The following is a 21,866-nucleotide window of genomic DNA, read 5'->3' on the forward strand; positions in this document are numbered from 1 at the left end:
GAATTCAGTAAAATAGAGTAAGCTTCTATCCTTACTAGTAACATCTAGGTTGAAAAAAAAAACTACACTAAATAGGACTGAACATTTTACTTTTCAACCCAGTTTTCTAACTCTTGTAGAAAATAAAGAGTCACAAAATTTAGCTACCACTAAAACCATATTTTGGATCTTTGTTCTGTTTCTCCAAGTGATTAATTTCCTGTAGGCATTTTTAAAAGCCTGAACATTATAACTGTTAACAAAGTACTTTGACATTATATATAATTGTGCATTGGTGATAATTATGTATTCATGAGGAATGCCAAAAAAAGAAACATATTTTGGGATTATCCAGATAATTCCAAACCACAAAACTGCTAGCTACCAATTTCTAGATGTGCTGAATGAACCAGTATTTGTAGTACCAAACTTTCGCTAATTGACACAATCCATCACTTCATTTTTAGTTGAAAGAAGGGATTTTTCCATTTTCTTGTGGAAAAAAAAAATTATTTCAAAGATGCGTTTTCTTACCAAATGATTACAAGTATGGATCAAAGAGGTGGTTTGGTTTTATTTTTAAAAAAAATCACCGCTTCATATAGGAATATGTATCCTAGCTTGTTCCAGTTCTCTCTTTCCAAAAAAAAGAACCTCTTTCTCAGCCAGAAAGATAGGCCTTATATTTACCTAATAAACTCTTAAAGACAATAAAAGCTGGATTTTCCTGGATGTTGCTTATTAGCCTATGGTGGATCCAAACTATCTAATAATGAGTTCTATGCGAAAGAACTTCTGGGTATTTTAAAACAATGAAGAAAATAAAAGGTCTATAAGCAAAACAAGATTTATATTCTGTGTTAAACGTATGTGTGTTCAGCATCCAGGGTAAGTTCCACCTAGCCTCCACCCCTTGGTGCCTGTCCCCATGGACATGTGTAACTGATCCATGTTCACCTGCAGACAAAAAAGGTCTGAGAAGAGGAGGGAAAAAGGGTTATATTGCTGCTAACCACCCACATAGACTGTGTGTATTTTCATTTCATGTCTCTTTTTAGCACCTAGTAAAGTGTTTCTCCTCAATTCAATGTGCACCAGCAAAAAAGGCTTATGAGGATACACCATCAACCATTTTGTTATATACTACTGATGATTCTGACTGCATTTAAGTCACAGTCATTTCTTTGTTCAGAGCTGAAGGAAAGGGTATTTATACATAAGCTGTTCTTGGTCCTAAAAAATCTGATTTCCATATTAATGAATGACCCAATTTATAGTTCAACAAAATGTCTTATCGTTGCCTATATATATATATATAATATATATAATGTATTTATATATTATATAATATAAATATATATTATATATTATATTTATATAATATATATTTAAACGAAGAGGCTAATTCAAGAATGCCTGACTCCCTACCATGACCTGGTTTAGAAGACAAATGAAGAACAGACTCCTGGATCAGAAGAAAAAAGACATTTGAGATTCTCTTTGTTTCTCTCTCACTTCCTGTCTTATCAATCATACACACACACATACACATACTTTCTCACATGCAAACACCGCAAACTCTCACACTTACATTTGCACACACTCACACCCACTCAGACTTGCTCACACAAACATACACATAAATACCACAAACTCTTCCACCTGCACACGAACCTGCTCATACTCACCATAAGTACCATATATTCTTGCACTCACACTCATTTACACTCATGAATGAACATCACTCAAACACACACCTGCACACAACTGAGAGTGTATTTCATATTGTTTACCAAATTCAGCATGATTTTTGTAACTACGTTTTCCTCCCTGAGTTGATTCTTTCACTGTACTCCTAGAATCTTCACTGGTTCCTTGCACTTACAGATATACATCACTACTGGTGTCCCTCTTCATCTCTGTGTCTGGGACCAAATTTACAAACCATAGGCTGACTGCCAGGGCTTTAGATCTATATGAAAGAGAAGGAAAGCTGCTCTCTTTCTTTACCCCTTTTCCAGGTAAAAATTCATGTCAAGACCTAGGGATAGTGAATTGAAATCACTTATCACTTTTGAATTAAATCAATGTTTTCAAATACATATTGGCCACCAAGCAGGTGCTGATTTCAGTTCACAGGGGGATGAATGAAAAACGAACAACCTTGAACATTTTGTGCATGATGATTTTGTAAAGTGCTATTTTAAAATGTTTTAATTGTCCTTTTTATTTATATTCAATTTTCTATCTCCTCTACTGAATGTATGTTCCAAGAAAATAGGAATTTATCTGTCTGATTTTGTCAAGTGGGTCTTTAAATTCAATACTGATCATATAAGAATAAGAATAGCTAATTTGGTGATAGACACTATGAATGGCTATACATGCATTATCTTATTTTAGGCTCACATTAATTATTTGACATAGTTGCTATAAGTCTCTTTATCTTAGAAATGAGGAAATAGAGGTTCAAATAAGTTTAGTAAGGTAGGGGAAGAAAGTTTTGGCTTGCCTCCTCACTCTTCTCTGCACAGCCTTTCTTGCACATCAACCCTTCAAAAGAATTGCTATTTTGATAGGTCAGTATGCATGACACTATGTGAGCGACATTTCTCATAGGTGAGATAACTGTATAAAAAGAGCCCATGTGTGTTCTAATACTCCGTGGCAATGGTAAACTAGTCAAGATCCCTTCAAAACCTTTTTATGTTGATCTCTTCTACCTTCCTCACATGCAACATCATCCCAAGTTCCCTTATTGTGACTTGCCAGAGTCTATAAGAGTCCCAGAGTTAGATTTGAGTTTCCAGAGAGGCAGAGGCTTTCTCTGGGCTACGTTGGAAACTTCAACTCAGCTTTCTTTGTGACTACTTGTGTATTATCAGGCAATAGCCCAACAAAATATAATCTTGCCTCTTGTTTCTCACAGAAAAGGGATGACTATGTCAAAGCAACTTTCAGGTACGCCTACCTCCCTAGCGTTAATATTAACATATCCTAGCCCTAATACCTCCATACTCACTTAGCTCTGGTCCCACTGGCCTTCTATCTGGTTTTAACATACACTGAGCATTTTCCTGCTTCATGTCCATTGCATACCTCATTTTCTCCATCTGTCATGCTCTTTAGTACACCCCCGTCTTTCCATTATGAGATCCATCTCATCCTTTGAATATCAAACTAAATGTCTGTGTACATAAAGTTATTTCCTTCACTACCTCTGCCCATTATTCCTTTTTTCATTTATTATTTATTATTTTACAGTTTAAGTTCTGGGATACATGTACAGAACATGCAGGTTTGTTACATAGGTGCACATGTACCATGGTGGTTTCCTGCACCCATCAACCAGTCATCTACATTAAGTATTTCTCCTAATGCTATTCCTCCACTTGCCCTCCACCCCCCAACAGGCCCTGGTGTGTGATGTTCCCCTCCCTGTGCCCATATGTTCTCATTGTTCAACTCCAAGTTATGAGTGAGAACATGTGGTGTTTGATTTTCTGTTTCTGTGTTAGTTTGTTCAGAATGATGGTTTCCAGTCTCATCCATGTCCCTGCAAAGGACATGAAATAATTCTTTTTTTATGGCTGCATAGTATTCCATGGTGTATATGTGCCACGCTTTCTTGATCCAGTCTATCATTGATGGGCATTTGAGTTAGTTCCAAGTCTTTGCTATTGTGAATAGTGCTGCAATAAACATATGTGTGCATATGTCTTTATAGCAGAATGATTTATAATCCTTTGGGTATATACCCAGTAATGGGATTGCTGGGTCAAATGTTATTTCTGGTTCTAGATCCTTGAGGAATCGCCACACTGTCTTCAACAATGGTTGAACTAATTTACTCTCCCACCAACAGTGTAAAAGCATTCCCATTTCTCCACATCCTCTCCAGCATCTGTTGTTTCCTGACATTTTACTGATCACCATTCTAACTGGCCTGAGATGGTATCTCACTGTGGTTTTGATTTCCATTTCTCCAATGACTCATGATGATGAGCTTTGTTTCATATGTTTTTTGGCTGCATAAATGTCTTCTTTTGAGAAGTGTCTGTTCATATCCTTCACTCACTTTTTGATGGGGTTGGTTTTTTCTTGTAAATTTGTTTAAGTTCCTTGTAGATTGTGGATATTAGTCCTTTGTCAGATGGATAGACTGCCAAAATTTTCTCCCATTCTGTAGGTTACCTGTTCATTCAGATGATAGTTTCTTTTGCTGTACAGAAGCACTTTAGTTTAATTAGATCCCATTGGTCAATTTTGGCTTTTGTTGCAATTGCTTTCGGTGTTTTAGTCATGAAGTCTTTGCCCATGCCTATGTCCTGAATGGTATTGCCTAGGCTTTCTTCTTGTGTTTTCATGGTTTTAGATCTTACATTTAAGTTGTTAATCCATCTTGAGTTAATTTTTGCATAAGGTGTAAGGAAGGGGTCCAGTTTCAGTTTTCTGCATATGGCTAGCCTGTTTTCCCAACACCATTTATTATAAAGGGAATCATTTCCCCATTGCTTGTTTTTGTCAGGTTTGTCAAAGATCAGATGGTTGTAGATGTGTGGTGTTATTTCTGCAGCCTCTGTTCTGTTCCATCGGTCTATATAACTGTTTTGGTAACAGTACCATGCTGTTTTGGTTACTGTAGCCTTGTAGTATAGTTTGAAGTCAGGTAGCATGATGTTTCCAGCTTCGTTCTTTTTGCTTAGTATTATCTTGGCTATACGGGCTCTTTTTGGTTCCTTATGAAATTTACAGTGGTTCTTTCCAATTCTGTGAAGAAAGTCAATGGGAGTTTGATAGGGATAGCATTAAATCTATAAATTGCTTGAAGGGGATAGCATTTTATCTATAAATAACTTTGGGCAGTATGGCCATTTTCACAATATTGATTCTTCCTATCTATGAGCATGGAATGTTTTCCCATTTGTTTGTGTCCTCTCTTATTTCCTTGAGCAGAGTTTGTAGTTCTCCTTGAAGAGGTCCTTCACATCCATTGTAAGTTGTATCCTTAGGCATTTTATTCTCTTTGTATCAATTGTGAATGGGAGTTCACTCTTGATTTGGCTCTCTGCTTGCCTGTTGTTGGTGTAAAGGAATGCTTGTGATTTTTGTGCATTCATTTTGTATCCTGAGACTTTGCTGAAGTTGCTTATCAGCTTAAGGAGTTTTGGAGCTGAGACGACGGGGTTTTCTAAATATACAATCATGTAATATGCAAACAAAGACAATTTGACTTCCTTTCTTCATATTTGAATACTATTTATTTATTTATTTTGCCTGATTGCCCTGGCCTGAAGTTGCAATACTAAGTTAAATAGGAGTGGCGTGAGAGGGCATCCTTGTCTTGTGCCGATTTTCAAAGGGAATGCTTCCAGCTTTTGCCCATTCAGCATGATATTGGTTGTGGGTTTGTTAGAAATAGCTCTTAATATTTTGTGATATAGTCCATCAGTACCTAGTATATTGAGAATTTTTAGCATGAAGGGCTGTTGAATTTTCCTATGGCCTTTTCTGCATCTATTGAGATAATCATGTGGTTTTTCTCATATGTTCTGTTTATGTGATGGATTACATTTATTGATTTGCATGGGTTCTACCAGCCTTGCATCCCAGGGATGAAGCCGAGTTGATCGTGGTAGATAAGCTTTTTAATGTGCTGCTGGATTCACTTTGCCAGTGTTTTAGTGAGGATTTTTGCATCAATGGTAATCAGGGATATTGGCCTGCAATTTTCTTTTTTTTGTTGTATGTCTGCCAGGTTTTGGTATCAGGATTATGCTGGCCTCAAAAAATAAGTTAGGGAGGAGTCCCTCTTTTTCTTTTGTTTGGAATAGTTTCAGAAGGAATGGTACCAGCTCCTCTTTGTACCTCTGGTAGAATTCAGCTGTGAATCCGTCTGGTACTGGGCTTTTTTTGGTTGGTAGGCTATTAATTACTGCCTCAATATCAAAACTTGTTATTGGTCTATTCAGGGATTCGACTTCTTCCTGGTTTAGTCTTGGGAGGGTGTATGTGTCCAGGAATGTATCCACTTCTTCTAGATTTTATAGTTTATTTGCATAGACGTGTTTATAGTATTCTCTGATGGTAGTTTGTGTTTCTACGGATAAGTGGCGATATCCCCTTTATCGTTTTTTATTGTGTCTATTTGATTCTTCTCTTTTTTTCATTGTTAGTCTGACTAGCAGTCCATCTAATTTGTTAATCTTTTCAAAAAACGAGCTTCTAGATTCATTGATTTTTTTGAAGGGTTTTTCGTGTCTCTTATCTGTCAAGTTCTGCTCTGATCCCAGTTATTTCTTGTCTTCTGCTAGCTTTTGAATTTGCTTGCTCTTGCTTCTCCAGTTCTTTTAATTGTGACGTTAGGGTGTCGATTTTAGATCTTTCCTGCTTTCTCTTGTGGGCATTTAATGTTATACATTTCCCTCTAAACACTGCTTTAAATGTGTCCCAGAGATTCTGGTACTTTGTGTCTTTGTTCTCATTGGTTTTAAAGAACATCTTTATTTCTGCCTTCATTTCATTATTTACCCAGTAGTCATTCAGGAGCAGGCTGTTCTGTTTCCATGTAGTCATGCGGTTTTGAGAGAGTTTCTTAATCCTGAGTTCTAATTTGATGGCACTGTGGTCTCAGAGACTGTTTGTTATGATTTCCATTCTTTTGAATTTGCTGAGTAGTGTTTTACTTCCAATTATTTGATCACTTTAAGAATAAGTGCGATTTGGTGCTGAGAAGAATGTATATTCTGTTGATTTCAGGTGGAGAGTTCTCTGGATGTCTGTTATGTCTGCTTGGTCCAGAGCTGAGTTCAAGTCCTGAATATCCTTGTTAATTTTGTGTCTCATTGATCTGTCTAATATTGACAGTGGGGTGTTAAAGTCTCCCAATGTTATTGTGTGGGATTCTAAGAATAAAAATTATTGAGTGGGAGTCTGAGTCTCTTTGTAGGCCTCTAAGAACTTGCTTTAAGAATCTGGGTGCTCCTGTATTGGCTGCATATATATTTAGGATAGTTAGCTCTTCTAATTGCATTGATCTATTTATCTTTATGTAATGCCCTTAATTGTCTTTTTTGGTCTTTGTTGGTTTAAAGTCTGGTTTATCATAGATTAGGATTGCAATACCTGCTTATTTATGTATTTTGCTTTCCATTTGCTTTGTAAATCTTCCTGCATCCCTTTATTTTGAGCCTATGTGTGTCTTTGCACATGAGATGAGTCTCCTGAATACAGCACACCAATGGGTCTTGACTCCTTTTCCAATTTGCCAGTCTGTCTTTTAATTGGGGGCATTTAGCCCATTTACATTGAAAGTTAATATTGTTATGTATAAATTTGATCCTTTCATTATGATGCTAGTGGTTATTTTGCCCATTAGTTGATGCAGTTTCTTCATAGTGTTGATGGTCTTTACATTTTGGTATGTTTTTGCACTGGCTGGTAGCGGTTTTTCCTTTCCATATTTAGTGCGTCCTTCAGGAACTCTTGCAAGGCAGGCCTGGTGATGACAAAATCCCTCAGCATTTGCTTGTCTCTAAATGATTTTATTTCTCCTTCATTTATGAAACTTAGTTTGGCTGGACATGAAATTCTGGCTTGAAATTCTTTTCTTTAAGAATGTTGAACATTTCCCCCACTCTCTTCTGGCTTGTAGGGTTTCTGCAGAGACAGCCACTGTTAGTCTGATGGACTTCCCTTTTTGGGTAACCCAACCTTTCTCTCTGGCTGCCCTTAACATTTTTTCCTTCATTTCGACCTTGGTGAATCTGAAGATTATGTGTCTTGTGGTTGCTTTTCTCGAGGAGTATCTTTGTGGTGTTCTCTGTATTTTCTGAATTTGAATGTTGGACTGTCTTGCTAGGTTGGGGAAGTTCTCCTGGATAATATCCTGAAGAGTGTTTTCCAACTTGGTTCCATTCTCCCCGTCACTTTCAGGTACACCAATCAAATGTAGGTTTGGTCTTTTCACAGAGTCCCATATTTCTTGGAGGCTTTGTTCATTCCTTTTTTTTTCTCTCTCTCTCTAATGTTGTCTTCATACTTTATTTCATTAAGCTTCATTAAGTTGATCTTCGATCTCTGATATCCTTTTTTCCACTTGATCGATTCAGCCATTGATGCTTGTGTATGCTTCACGAAGTTCTTATGCTGTGTTTTTCAGCCCCATCAGGTCATTTATGTTTTTCTCTAAACTGTTTATTCTAGCTATCAGTTCCTGTAACCTTTTATCAAGGTTATTAGCTTCCTTGCATTGGGTTAGAACATGCTCCTTTAGCTTGCAGGAGTTTGTTATTACCACTTTCTGAAGCCTACTTCTGTCAATTCATCAAACTCCTTCTCCATCCAGTTTTGTTCCCTTGCTGGCAAGGAGTTGTGATCCTTTGGAGGAGAAGAGGCATTCTGGATTTTGGAATTTTCAGCCTTTTTGTGCTGGTTTTTCCTCATCTTCATGGATTTATCTAACTTTGGTCTTTGATGTTGGTGACCTTACGATGGGGTTTTTGTGTGGAAGTCCTTTCTATTGATGTTGATACATTGCTTTCTGTTTGTTAGTTTTCCTTTCAATAGTCAGGCCCCTCTTCTGCAGATCTGCTGGAGTTTGCTAGAGGTCCACTCCAGACCCTGTTTGCTTGGGTATCACCAGCAGAGGCTGCAGAACAACAAAGATTGCTGCCTGCTTCTTCCTCTGGAAGCTGTGTCCCAGAGCAACACCCACCAGATGCCAGCCAGAGCTTTCCTGTATGAGGTATCTGTCGATCCCTGCTGGGAGGTGTTTCCAAGTCAGGAGGTATGGGGATGAGGGACCAACTTGAGGAGGCAGTCTGTCCCTTAGCAGAGCTTGAGTGCTGTGCTGGGAGATCCACTGCTCTCTTCAGAGCTGGCAGTCAGGAACATTTAAGTCTGCTTTATCTGCGCCCACAGCTTCCCCTCCCCCAGGTGCTCTGTCCTAGGGAGATGGAGTTTTATCTATAAGTCTCTGACTGAGGCTGCTGCCTTTCTTTCAGAGATGCCCTGCCTAGAGAGGAGGAATCTAGAGAGGCAGTCTGACTACAGCAGCTTTGTGGCACTACAGTGGGCTCTGCACAGTTCTAACTTTCTGGCAGCTTTGTTCACACTGTGAGGGGGAAACTGCCTACTCAAGCCTCAGTAATGGCAGACGTCCCTCCCACCATGAAGCTCCAGCATCCCAGGTCGACTTCAGACTGCTGTGCTGGCAGCGAGAATTTCAAGCCAGTGGCTCTTACCTTGTTGGCCTCCGTAGGGGGTGGGACCCACTGAGCAAGACCACTCGGCTTCCTGGCTTCAGCCCCCTTTCCAGGGGGATGAATGATTCTGTCTCGCTGGTGTTCCAGGCCCCACTGGGGAAAAAAAAAACAAACCAAAACAAAAAAGAACTGCAGCTAGCTTGTCTACCCAAATGGCTGCCCAGTTTTGTGCTTGAAACCCAGGGCCCTAGTGGTGTAGGCACCCAAGGGAATCTCCTGGTCTTCAGGTTGTGAAGACCATGGGAAAAGCATAGTATCTAGGCTGGATAGCACCATCCCTCATGGCACAGTCCCTCATGGCTTCGCTTGGCTAGAGGAGGGAGCTCCCCTATCCCTTGCAATTCCCAGGTGAGGTGATGCCCCACCCTGCTTCTGCTCACCCTCTGTGGGCTGCCCCAACTGTCTAACCAGTCCCAATGAGATGAATCGGGTACCTCAGTTGGAAATGCAGAAATACCTTCTGTATTGGTCTAGCTGGGAGCTGCAGACCAGAGCTGTTCCTATTCATCCATCTTGCCATTCCCCTCCCCATTATTCTTTTTCAGCCCCTTTTTTGTTGCCTTTACAACACTTCTAATTTTTAATTTTTTTGTTGTCCTTGTTACATATATGCTATTTTCTATTTCGTCTACTAGAATGTATGCTCCCAGAAAATTGGAATTTATCTGTCTTGTTTGCCATTGTATCCCAAGCACCTAGTATAGCACATGGTGCATAGTGAATAGTCAACAAATACAAAAAAAATTGATCAAATTAATTGAGTGAATGAACACATAACTTGCTATAGTCACATAGATAAAAAATGGCAGAGATAGGACTGAAACTCAGGTTTTTCTGACTCCAGAGCTTTCAGAAAGTTTACATGCAGAGGAACTAATATATGTTGAATACCTATCATTTGCCAAGCCTTCTGAAAACCCCAATGCAAACAGATGACAAGGGACCTGCTATTGAAGAGCTTAATCTATTGCAAAAGACAGACAAGTAAATTATTCATCCATCAATCCAATGAATATTTATTCAGTGCCTATTCACTGCCAAACACAAGAGACTCAAAAAAAGAAAGAATACTGGCCTACAGAGAGTTAATTTTCTATCATGGTGGTTCACTCTCAGCAATGTACATCAAATTCACCTAGGGAATTTTTTGAAATGTTTATGGCTAGGCTGTATCTTTCCTTCCCCCAAAGGTTATGATTCTATGAGTCCAGACTAGGCATCTGCATTTGTTTAAAAGCTGCACAGCTAATTTGAATTCACAGGCAGGCTTGCTATTGCAGGATCTGGCCAGCAGCCCACAATGCAACGGGGCTTTTTCTTTGTTCCCAGGCAGATCGGCAGGTCGAGAAATAATAAACACACACAAGATAGTGAAAGCTGGGTCCAGGGGGGTCACTGCCTTCTGGTCCCACCGTGCTACCAATGCACTGGATATACCAGCATTTATTATTGAGTTTAGTGAGGGCAGGGGTAGGTTAGTGAGGGATTTAGGGTCATTTGATTATGAGGTGAGATGGTCACATGGGGATGAAGTAATTATTTAACATAACATCTGTATGCACAAGTAAAGTATACAGAGATAAGAATTTACAATATAGTGTGTGCATCAGTAATTTCTAACAGCCTTAAAACAGAAACACAGTCTTCACATAACCTATGATTAGCAAGATATTAATCAGCAGTAACAGTTGCAGCAAAAGCTGGTTATAAACAATTCATAGAAACAGGACATGAAGCTAGACAACTGGTTAGACCAGAAATTCTGAGAAGGGAGTATGCCTTAACCCTAAAGAGGCCTAGAAGAGCCGTGGCAAGATGAGGGCGTGTATAGCCCTATCTTATCCATACGAACAGACACCCCTCATGCGTCCATTTATAGGCTCTCCACAAGGCTCACATTCCATTCCCAGAGCTATAAACATCTGCTTTTCTGGCATAGGAATCTTGGTGATATGAAACCTCTCTGACTGCACATCCATTCATAGGCTCTCTGCAGGGGGAAGCACATCACGTGCTGTTGGCTCATTCTGGCAGTCCAACCTGGCATTGTCTTTACACAATCCTGCATGCAATTTTATATTTACAATAACCAGAAGCATTTCATCTTTTATTCCATAGCAATAGTTTCAGGGGGTCTCCCTACAGCTTACAAATCACTGGTCTGGTGGGATGCAATGTGATAACATACTATTTTAGGAGGATAAACGAAATGTTATGGAAACCAAGAGGACAAAAAGTGTACACAAAGGAAGTGACACTTGAACTAGTTATTGAAAAAGAGATTGATATTAGATAGGAAGGGGGAGAAATATAACATGGAGACACAAGAAAGTGCAATTCAACTACTTACTTCAAAGATAAAATAAGAGTAAAAATATTTCTTAGTTTACTTAAAATTCTAAACATTCGACCCCATTAGACCTTAGAAATCACCTAAAGCAGTAGTTCTCAAAAGTTAATGTGCATAAGAATCACATGGATATCTTTTTAAAACGCAGATTCTGGCTCAGCAAATCTGGGATGGAGCCTGAGATTCTGCATTTTTAACATGCTCCCAGAAGATGCAGATGCTTCTCATCTAACTGCACACTTGGAGTAGCAAGATTTTAGGGATGCAGGAAGGAACATTGTCCTGCCAAGGTAATTATTTAAACAGAGGCATACCAACAGACTATTACAACCCCAAGGCAGATCAAAGATCACATTAATCTATCCAGAGACCAAGACCCAATCTCTTCCTCCAGGAATGGCAGAGTAAAAGCAATACCCATGGTAGTTTATAGCTTGTCAGATAATTCAGCAGTGATCACTATTTCTCTAGTTGCTTGCCCTTGAACAAAAGCTAATCTTACACCTCAAGAGTTTAAGCCCTCACAAACTCACAGCAATATTTTTCTGCTTCAACTTGTTATTAAAAGTGGTGGACATGACAGATGAAGAACTACACCTCTGACACTTGATGACAGCAACCTTTCATATGCTTCAGAATTATTCCAACTTGAAGGAGTCCAACCCTAAGCAGCAGAATTTCAGAAATGCTTATTTCCTAATCATTAATCCTGACTGGAAAACAATCTTACTCAGCTATGATATTAAAAAGATACCAACTGATACAAAGGAGCAACTTTCAGGGCAACGAAAAATATGCACAGTTAAGGAGTTAAAGCACAAATGAAGCCACACAATTCTACTTACATCTTCCAAAAAACCACTTAGTGCTGTTTTCCTCAATGAAGTGCACATTTGCCAAATATCAAATCCATCAAAGCAGACATCCAGGTTTAACCTGGATTGTTGCATTTAATCCTCCCAGCAATCTTAACATGAATATATATTAAATGTATTTTAGAGGTTAGGAGACTTAAGCTCAGAAATGTTAAGTAACTTACAAAGCTATATATCTAGGAAAAAAGCAAAGCTGGGATTGGAATATAGATGGTCTGACTCCAAAGCCTTGTATTCTTTTCACTATAATGAACTGCTTTCTATAAGAATGCATGATATTATCTCCTATTACTAGGCTCTAACTATCAATTTACTGAATATAGGACATTTCTGTGAAAAAACCTACTCACTTCTCCCTTACATTGGCTAAGGGTTTTGTTGTTTGTTTCACCTAACTGATTTTGAATGAAAACTTCGGGAAATCAGCCTAGGACAATGGTTCTCAAAGTGTAGTCCATGAAATAGCAGTATCAACATTACCTGGAAATATTTTGGAAATGAAAATTCTCAGTACCTACTCTAGACCTACCTCATTGAAACCACTGAGGATGGACCCAGAAATTTGTGTTTTAATAAAACCCCTAGTGATTCTGATGCATACTCAAGTTTGAGAACCCCTGCTCTCTAGACTATCTCCAGTTTAAAGCCAGGATGTAAACCAGTCATCTTATCAGAGAGTGATAGCTTAGAAGGGCCTTATTCAATTGTTTCTCTTGATTAAAATTCAACAATGGAACAAAATTAGATATATTTTCTCAAAATAAGATCAGCCTTCATTTGAGAGAATCTCCATTCAATGTAGTGGCTATTTGTCTCACAAATTCTCACAAAAATATCTGACCCTACTACCTTCCCCATGGAAAAAAATATCTCTGAAGGGTCATGTATCAACTTTCTTTACATTTAGATGTGTAGAATAACTTACTGCTTCAAGTAATTTATCTAACTAAATAAATACTTTTCTTCATCGTGCCCTATCCCACCTATTACATCAGAGAACAAAAGTTTCTCTGTAGCTTTTGGCATCAAATTGCAACTACATGCATTGGTTTTCCAAACATAACAGCCCTATTTTCTAACTTTTGATTCCTGTCGCTAACCCAGACTCTGCATTAAAACCATGATCAGGTTGGTTTCATGACCAACCAGTAGAGTTATTGTCATTTCCACGTCTTCACCCCTGCTTATTTTGCTTTTGGCAATGCCCTTTCTTCTTCTTCTTTCTCTTCTTGTTGAAGCCCTGTCCTTCAAGGCTCATCTCAAACCCTATTGCCCCCTACTTTCAGGCAAATAGCTTCATGCAGTTAAAAATAAAAGTTATCTGGCTGTGGAGTCAGAGAAACTTCAGCCCTAGCTCTAAATCAAATATTCAGCATCTTTGTGACCAACAGAAAGCTTGTTGACTTTGATGAGCCTCTGTCTTCTCTTCTGTTAAATGAGAAGAATGAGAACCTGCGTCACAAAGTTGCTGTGTGGTTTCAATAAGAAAATGTATCTGGCTTTTTTTTTTTTTTTTTTTTTTTGACAAAGGGTCTCATTCTGTCACTCAGGCTGGCATGCTGTGGCACGATCACTGCTCACTGCAGCCTTTACCTCCTGGGCTCAATCCATCCACCCACCTCAGCCTCCTGAGTAGCTAGAACTCCACCATGGTAGAGACAGGGTCTCACCATGTTGCCTAGACTGGTCTTGAGCTCCTGGGCTCAAGCAATCCATCCACCTCGGCCTCCCAAACTGCCGGCATTACAGGTATGAGCCACTGCACCTGGCCTGTATCTGGCTTATTAATAGACTTTTAAAAAAGTCTTAGTCTATATTGCTTCCCCACTTCGCTAAACCCCTAGAGCAGTTGTAGGCTATATGACACAGTTTGCCACCTAATAGCATAGGGCTGTCTTATATCATGTAAAACAGAAGTCAAAAAACCTGAAGCATATAACAACTACACTAAAGGGGGATGCCATTATTGGATTTGAATATGGAATCCAGAAGCCTTGAAATATAACACAAAAACTTTTGAACGAAGATCCACAATTACTGGAATTTCAGAACTTTACCACAACAAAGGTACTCTGAAAGACAAGTGTGTTAGCATCAGGTAACATAATTTGTGAATAATAAATTACTCTCAAGCATGCAATTTTATTTTTAATAGAAATTAAAGAGAATTCAAGATTATTTCTATAATCACAAGAATTTCATTCACTTTCATTAAACTGTGAATTTTTGAATGGGAAAGGAAGGGTGGGGTTTCATCTTGCTTCTAACCCTGGTTACACATGTGATTGTCAGCTTCAATATTTGAGAACCATTGGCATAGAGGGCATGCCTAAAAGGGTGAGTGCTTAAGATAAGATGTCAGCTTAGGATGGCATAGCTCCCCCTGCTACTTGGACACTACCCGTCCTCTCATTGACTTAGGTGGCACAGAGGTAAGAATCAGAAGATATGGACATTAGCAAGCTGCTGAGCTGGTTCTCCTTGAAGTATCCCTAAAGGAAGACTTAGGTTGTGCTCAAGGATAAAGGCTATATATTCTGTGATGGAAAGAGAACATACGATAGCTAGGATGGTGTCAACTTTCCTTAGGGTTGATACTCTGAGCATGCTATTAGAAACAGCAGTCTTCTTTTTCTGACCAAGCTGCATTTAAGTGGAGTCTAACTAGTTTCCCAAATGAGAGGGAAATCAGGCCTCTCAGGTGCTGATGCAGACTTCAGCAGCCACTGTGGGAAAGGTGGAATGGTACAAATGTCTAGATATCTGTAAAACAGGGGCTGCGAGCTGAGAATAGCAAAGTATACCTTCCAAAGTGTGACAGAGAGGGTACGAAGTATTTCTAACTAGTTGTGTGGTCTTGCTTCAATAATGTGATCTGAACTTCCCCACTTCTATCAATGCGATTCTACCTCCTCTTTTGGGTCCCGACACATGTCAATTGCAAAAATTATGTTTCTTTGTGTTTCATGAAAGGTAGTATTAGAAAGAATTAATAATAAGGCATAAGAACAACACAGCTACCAGTTGGAAACTTTGGTTTTATTCTAGATTCCTGGCCCCGCACCCCCAAACTCCTTTATTCACCCAGTACTATCAAATCTCTCTATCTCAGCATCTCCTGGACCTTTCCCCTCTTCAATACTCTTTGGCCGTTTACATTGCCCTAGTTTGAGACCTCTGATCTTTGCCTAAACTTGTGCAAATGTTGCTCAAATGTTTATCTTCTTACCTCCAGTCTCATGAGCACAGACAAAGATAAAATCATCCTGGAATATTTTTAAACCATAAAACCTCTCTTACATGGTGTCTTGATTTCCATTTTCAAGTTTTCTTAACAAAAAAATCTTCAAGTAAGCTCAGGAATGGAAAGGCCATTTGTAAACCTGCAAAGTGCTGCACAAATATATATTGTTCTTTTTAAGGATTGCAGGTTAAGCAATATTGAGTGGGTAACGTTACAGCTACCATTGAATCTAGAAATAAGCTGCTTTCAATAACTCTTATTTCAGATTGGCCCATTAGATATGTACAGGAACTCACAAATACACTTTGCCAAAAACAAAAACAAAACCAAAGTATTATTAGTTGCCAAGCTCAGATCCTGACTTAAATTTTAACCTTTCAAGATTAGCAAATTCACAAAGTATGACCCAGGGATGCACCACTTAGATACTATCATGATACCTCCCCTATATCAATGCTGCACCTGCATTTGCATACATTTATAGCTGCAAATCACCACATATAAATCCCAGCAAATATGCAACATTATAAAAGAAAAGAACATAATTGTGTAAAAAAGGTGGGAGGTGAAAGACCAGATTTTCAGCAAGGAAGAGGTTGCGGGAGTTAACAAGGAAGACAATATCTACTTATTTCTCTATCACAGACTGGTCTGTGTCTTCCTAATGATTCCCAATTTCAACTATATAATTACATTTCAACATTCTGTTGAGGTTTATTATTAAATATTCAAATAATATTAAATATTAATAGTAGTAGTATTTTAGTTCTAGTTTAACAATAACTTTTTGCATACATCATCTCACTTTGCATTCACTGTTAATATAACTAGTTTACCTTAACACTGATGAGGGCAAAAAGAGGCAACTTAGTGTAACAGAAAAAGTACAATACTCAGAGGGGCAGTCAAATTCTTGTTCTGCTACTCATTGTGTAATCTTGAATATGGAAGCAAACTCTAGACACCTGAGTTGCCTCGCCTGTAAAATGAGAGAGTTGATCAGATAATATTTAAATTACTTTTAGTGCTTAAATTCTGATTTCATGGATCAAAAAATAATACGTTCCAAAATCCAAACCCACACACCCACACTTGAAGTGAGTATATTTATTGTTACATCTCTCATCTCCTCAAAATAAAACTTAAGCCCTCATCCAAATAATTGAGGCATTTTGGAAAAGAGAGCTTGGTTAGTCATATGAGAACAGCAATGTTGCCCTACTGCATTTTCTAATCATACTCTAATATCTAGTTATTTTAGCTTTATATTTAGAAAAAAATATGGAGTCAATTAATGGGCTACCTATTACACTCTTGAAAAGTTCATTATCCAATATTGCAATATGTTCATATTTATATGTTCGTATTACAAAAGTTCATATTCATATTCATATGTCCAATTAAAAAGTTCACTCTTAAGTTGAATTGAAACCTGCAGCTTCACAACCTCTTTCTTCTTTCTGTGTCATAGAACAATATAGAGAGAGTCCTTTCCCATGTGATTGCCCTTTGAATAGTAGAGGACAGCTACATCTCCCAATTAGTCTTTTCTCCAGACTGAACATCCATAATTCCTTCAACCATTCTACATGTTGCATGGCTTTCAGAACATTATTGCTCTTTATAAATGGGGTTACTAAGAACTGAATACAAATTCTACTAGATGTAGCAATATTTGGTTAGTGTCTTTTGAGTCTTGGACTTTTAAAAAACTCTGATGAAAGCAATGGACATTCTTCAGAGAAAGGTATATTCAGATTTTGTATATGATCAGTGGTTACACAAAAATTCCCTGAAGTGCTTCTGTGGACTCCATACTAAGAACCACTAATCTAGAAATATCTAGAACACAGTTGGGCTACTATTTCTGATTATTTTTGCAATATTCTAGTTAAATACACAGTACCATTTTGATTCTTTTAAAGGAAGTAAAGGGATAAAAATAATTTGCGGTGGAAGTACTAGTAAATTAATATACATGTTTTTAGGTATTTTTAATGAGAAATTTGTGGGAATTCAAATGTGAAATAACCTATCTTACCCATCTATATAACTTAATTTAGTTCAGAGACATGTTAGTAAACACTGTGACTCCTCCCCAAGTACAAGTTCACACTAATGCACTTATCAGTGCCAGGTAATACAACAGATTATACATGTTAAACAGCAGGATAATGATTTATCCTTAGCATGAAGAGTTGTCAAGCAGTCATGCAACCTGGCATACTTCCAGCTGTCAAAAGAGGTGCTTTCTGGTATTCTAGTTTCCACTGAATAGAGTATACCAATCCTCTGTTGAACACTAAAGGTAAATTAGACATAAACACAGGCCAAATAGCAATCTATTTAATGTCATTTATTTCCTTAGGTACAATAACATTTTTGCTATGGCTATCCATCAATCACAGATAAAACGTGACTACAGATGCTTTATTCTTGATACTCTACTACTGCTCTACTAGAACCTTTGTCAAAAAAAATTACACCAAAAATTGGAAGGAAAATTGTCAATTCCATATGAATAGTTCATTTTGGAAACCTGCCCTGCGTCTCACTGTGAGATTATTGTTGAAAGCAAAGGAAAACACCAAATAGTTGCACCACAGGAGTAATCACATGTGCTTGACCTCAAGCCTTGTTAACCTATGTTCAGTGACTTCTAAGTGTGTTAGATTGAATTACTGATCCTACCTATTACTCCTGCCAATCCCCACTCCTTTGCCATGTGACTTTATAGTTCCTCCCACTAATGGCACAGTGTACCTCCACTCATTTACCTTGGGCTTGACCATGTGACTTGCTTTGTCCAGTGGAATGTAAGTAGAGGAGACAATGTGCCAGTTTCAAGCCTGAGCCTTAAGAGAGACCTCATGTTTTCTTGTTTTCTTTCATCTCTACTGTCACCATGAGGAAAACATGTCCTGATTAGCTTACTAGTCCTAGACACATAGAGAAAACTCAGACCCAACCTGCAGCTAAGAGCTGTCCAGCTGAGCCCAGCCTAGACCACCTGACACCCATCCAACTCACAGACATGTGAGAAAAATTACTGTTGTATGCCACTGATATTTGTTGCTGTTTGGCATACAGCAATAGCTGACTCTATACTGACTTTTAAAGGATACAACATACAAAAATCTTTGATTTTACAATATTTCCTTTTGTCCTGTGGGATAAACACACACACACACACGCACACACACATTTTTTTTTTCAACAAAAATTTTGAGTGCCTACTTTATGCCTGGCACACTGTATTAGACACAGAGTATACCATGGTGAATGATCAATTTATGGTTGCTTTTTGTCTATTGGTTTGAGTTTTATAACACCTCCTACTCCTTCTGACATAACTGAAAATATGGCAGGGTGTCATAAAATCAGGGCTGTAATCATTTGACTTCATTTAGTTAAAAGCAACTGATGGACTACATCATCTCTAAGAGAAATTCTTATTTTTATACATAGGTATGTAATTATTTATAGCAATGCTTCATTTCTCTGACTTCATCAGGAAAAGGAAATGCTTCACATTGATAAACTTGGCACACTTTCCAGATAATGGAAGCATGCATCTCAAGCTCAGAAATCTGAACCACATTGGAGGGAAATCGTATTACCCACTTTCTTCTCACCCCAAAGGACATGAAACATAATTTAGCTTTTTCTCAGCAACTCATGGCCATCATTATAAACCACGATTATCATGCTGTGCTGTAATACAGCACTCTCTTTCCATGTTTCTCTCTCTCCTTACTGCCAGGCTGTCAACTTTCTATTCTTTTGCTGTCCCCCAACCTGACTTTAATAGTCCTCTTTTCCTACCTAGTTTGATGCATCTCAACCAGTTAAGCAATCTTATTAAGAAGTATGTAGCCAATAGAAGCAAAAAGACTCAGAGTGTGGCATTCTGCCCTTCTTGGGTGGAGTGCATAGTTTTTATGCATGGGCTTCAATAATAACAAGCCCTGGCCTTTAAAATTATTTCTTACTAATATTGGGAATAAATGGTAAGTATTTGGAGAACTGAGGTTACTGGATTAAACTCTGACTTCAGGCGGCACACCCAAGATGGCCAAATAGTAACAGCTCCAGCCTCCAGCTCCCAGTGTGAGTGACACAGAAGACGGGTGATTTCTGCATTTTCAACTGAGGTACTGGCTTCATCTCACTGGGGCGTGTCGGACAGTTGGCGCTGGTCCATGGGTGCAGCCTGACCAGCAAGAGCTGAAGCGGGGCGAGGCATCGCCTCACCTGGGAAGTGCAAGGGGAAAGGGAATTCCTTTTCCTAGCCAAAGGAAATTGAGACACACAACACCTGGAAATTCAGGTAACTTCCACCCTAATACTGAGCTTTACCAAGGGTCTTAGTAAATGGCACACCAGGAGATTATATCCCACACCTGGCCCAGAGGGTCCCACGCCCACAGAGCCTCCCTCATTGCTAGCACAGCAGTCTGAGATCTAACTGCAAGGTGGCAGCGAGGTTGGGGGAGGGGCGCCCGCCATTGCTGAGGCTTAAGTAGGTAAACAAAACCGCCAGGAAGCTCGAATTGAGTAGAGCCCACGACAGCTCAGGAGGCTGGCCTGCCTCTGTAGATTCCTCCTCTGGGGACAGGGCATAGCTAAACAAAAAGCAGCAGAAACCTCGGCAGAGGTAAATGCCCCTGTCTGACAGCTTTGAAGAGAGCAGTGGATCTCCCAGCACAGAGGTTGAGATCTGAGAACGGACAGACTGCCTGCTCAAGTGCGTCCCTGACCCGAGTAGCCTAACTGGGAGACATCCCCAACTAGGTGCAGAATGACACCTCACACCTCAAACAGCAGGGTATACCCCTGAGACGAAGCTTCCAGAGCAAGAATCAGACAGCAACACTTGCTGTTCAGCAATATTCTATCTTCTGCAGCCTCTGCTGCTGATACCCAGGCAAAAAGGGTCTGGAGTGAACCTCAAGTAAACTCCAACAGACCTACAGCTCAGGGTCCTGACTGTTAGAAGGAAAACCAACAAACAGAAAGGACACCCACACCAAAACCCCAACAGTACATCACCATCATCAAAGACCAAAGGCAGATAAAACCACAAAGATAGGGAAAAAGCAGTGCAGAAAAGCTGGAAATTCAAAAAATCAGAGTGCATCTCCCCCTCCAAAGGAATGCAGCTCATCGCCAGCAATGGAACAAAGCTGGATGGAGAATGACTTTGATGAGTCGAGAGAAGAAGGCTTCAGTCGATCAAACTTCTCAGAGCTAAAGGAGGAACTACATAACCAGCCCAAAGAAACTAAAAACCTTGAAAAAAGAATGAATGAATGGATAACTAGAATAATCAATGCAGAGAAGACCTTAAAAGAACTGATAGAGATGAAAACCATAACATGAGAACTACATGACAAATGCACAAGCTTCAGTAACCGACTCAATCAACTGGAAGAAAGAGTATCAGCGATTGAAGATCAAATGAATGAAATGAAGCGAGAAGAGAAGTGTAGAGAAAAAAGAGTAAAAAGAAATGAACAAAGTCTCCAAGAAATATGGGATTATGTGAAAAGACCAAATCTATGTCTGATTGGTGTGCCTGAAAGTGACAGGGAAAATGGAACCAAGTTGGAAAACACTCTGCAGGATATCATCCAGGAGAACTTCCCCAACCTAGTAAGGCAGGCCAACATTCAAATTCAGGAAATACAGAGAACGCCACAAAGATAATCCTCGAGAAGAGCAACTCCAAGACATATAATTGTCAGATTCACCAAAGTTGAAATGAAGGAAAAAAATGTTAAGGGCAGCCAGAGAGAAAGGTCGGGTTACACACTAAGGGAAGCCCATCAGACTAACAGCAGATCTCTCAGCAGAAACTCTCCAAGCCAGAAGAGAGTGGGGGCCAATATTCAACATTCTTAAAGAAAAGAATTTTAAACCCAGAATTTCATATCCAGCCAAACTAAGTTTCATAAATGAAGGAAAAATAAAATCCTTTACAGATAAGCAAATGCTTAGAGATTTTGTCACCACCAGGCCTGCCCTACAAGAGATCCTGAAGGAAGCACTAAACATGGAAAGGAACAACAGGTACCAGCCATTGCAAAGACATGTTAAAATGTAAAGCCCATCGAAGCTAGGAAGAAACTGCATCAACTAGCAAGCAAAAT

This window comes from Macaca mulatta, chromosome X, assembly GCF_049350105.2.
Source record: "Macaca mulatta isolate MMU2019108-1 chromosome X, T2T-MMU8v2.0, whole genome shotgun sequence".
Taxonomy (NCBI): Eukaryota; Metazoa; Chordata; class Mammalia; order Primates; family Cercopithecidae; genus Macaca; species Macaca mulatta.